This window comes from Haliaeetus leucocephalus, unplaced genomic scaffold (genome assembly GCF_000737465.1).
Source record: "Haliaeetus leucocephalus isolate CR32 unplaced genomic scaffold, Haliaeetus_leucocephalus-4.0 Scaffold933, whole genome shotgun sequence".
NCBI classification, from domain to species: Eukaryota; Metazoa; Chordata; class Aves; order Accipitriformes; family Accipitridae; genus Haliaeetus; species Haliaeetus leucocephalus.
The window spans coordinates 2,894,842-2,897,235 of NW_010973369.1; positions in this window are offsets into that span (position 1 = coordinate 2,894,842).

Below are 2,394 nucleotides of genomic sequence, written 5' to 3' on the forward strand. Positions count from 1 at the left end.
CCACAGCCTGCCCCACAGCCGCGCCGCGGGGCCCCCGGCCGCCAGCCCCCTCCCCACGGCGAACAAAAGAGCCCCGTTGAAGAGGCGGACAAACGGTTCTCGACCGGTTCTTAACGGAATTTTCCTCCTCGTACGCCCTCCTTTTTCGTTTTTCTTCCCCCCAAAACGTGCGGCCCCTATGGAGGCTGGGGGCAGCGGCGGGGGCAGCTTGGGCAGCGTGTCCTGCCATAGCTGCGGAGCGCAGTGGTGTGTGGAAACCTGCGCCCAGGGATCGAGGGTTTAGCTGCCTGTAACGACTCCTGTCATCTGCGTGCTCCGAAAACGGAGGGAAACGGGTTCCCGTTCCCGCCCGGGGCTCGCAGCCGGGCGGCAGCGCCTTTGCCCCGCGGAACCGCGCCGGCGTCTGCGGGACACCGGCAGCCCGCGGGGATATCGGCTGCGGATTTCTCCTCTTGGTCCCCACGATCTAATGTAGAGAGTCTCCTTTGCTTAAAAAGCCCACCCAAACCGGTATTTTCGTTTTGCTTCCAAATGCTTATGCTTATTTGTAATTAAAAAGCCTTACGATTTTTTTCTTTATTTAAAATATTTCCGAGTTGAGCAAACAACGGCAACGAGAAATCCCTGTCCTGTGCTCTGGCAAAGACAAGTCCAGGGTGGCAGGGGGAGCGCTGGCATTTTGGGGCGGTGTGTGTGAGAGCACGTCCCCCTCTGCTGCGGGGGGATCGTTTGCATCGTTGTTTTATAAAAAAATAGATGTTCCTTGAAAGGGCCGGGGGGGAATCTGTGTTTCGTTTGCCGCTTTGGAAGGTAAAAAAATAATATTTTTTTACTATAGATGGGCGGAAAAGCCAGCTCTAAATTATTTCGTAATATCGTTGTTGAGGGAGCGGGGAGGGAGCGCTGGGGCTGCAGTTGCAGGTGGGATGCGGCACCGAGCAGAGGTGGGGAGAGAACCCCCCACCCGGCTCCAAGGAAAAAAAACTTAAACACCTTTTTTTTTTTTTTTCTTTCTGCCAGAATCCAAAAGGAAATTGGGTGCAAAGCGGCTGAAATGTGTCAAAAAAAAAAAAAAAAAAAAAGGCCCCGGTGAGGACTTTATCCCTAAGGGGGGTCTCTCGGCTCCCGGCGCGGGGGGGCTTTTGTAGCAGACTGCCCCCCCAAAATGGGGCTTTTTTATAGCAACCGCTCCTCTGCGGGGAGGGGGAAGGCGGCTAAGCGAGGCGCATCCTTGGCTTTGCGGAGAAATTATTACATGTCAGCGCACAAATAGGTCGAGAAAGCCAAGCGGGGCAGGCTTTCGCCCCGGGTTTAGCAGGGCCCTGCCCGCCCCCAGGGCCGCGGCGGGCTGGGGTTTCACCGGGGACAATTAAAATCAAGGGGAGGAGGACGCGAGGGGCTCGGGCCGTCACTGCTGCCCTCGGCTGCCGCAGTCGCCGTTTCGTCTCTTTACAGTCCTGGAAAAGGACTGCTACAATGAACACCTCGGGGGATAAATTCAACGATTTCTTCTTCTTTTTTTTTTCTTTTTTTTTCTTTTTTTTTAATTTAGCCTAAGACAAGTTCATTGTGAGAGAAGACATGAAGGAGACCTGGTTCTGGCGGCTGCAGGGGGCATCACGGAGGAAGGAACGAAAATTCACCCAAACCGCTGTCTGGTGCGTGAATACTTCCTAAACCCGTCTAGCACATCCCCTCCTCTGCCCCGGCACCCCCAAACCTCGGCCCTGCCCCGGCTGGGAGCCGGCGGGGCACTGCTGCAGCCCCCGGGCAGTCCCGGTGCGGCCCCGCCGGGGCACCGCGCCGCATCCCCCCACACACACCCCCCCGGGCCAGGGAAGGGGGTCCCAGCCACCGGCATCACGCCAAGGGTGGTGGAGACCGGCTTTCGGCTGCTCCTTGAGCATCCAGCGTATTAGGGACGTACTGGGCTCAGGAGATAGTTCGTAGGAAAAAAATAATAAAAACAACAAAAAACCCCAAACCAAATTAAAAAAAACACAAACCCATCCAAACAAAAAAAAACCCCTTCCAACCCAAACCCAAACAAACCAGCCAAACAAAAAAAAAAACAACACAGGGAGCTTGAAAATAAGTCCAGCTTCGCCGGGCCGGTGCGGAGAGGCTTTCCCCGAGGCAGGGGCTCCCTGCGTGGGCTGCGGGACCCTCCGTCCCTGCCTGCCGACCCGGACCGTTTCTCCGGGCGGGGATGCCCTGGGGGCGGCGGATCTTTCTTCCCGCTGCTGGATGCGGCAGTGTCCCCTCCTTGCCCGAGGGACCCCTCACCCTAACACCCCCGGCAAAGCCCCGGCTGCCTGCCCAGCCTTGGCGGACACCGAGGCGAATAGGAAAGTGGGGGGGTGCAGGAGATGCAGGGGATGCCGGGGGGATGCT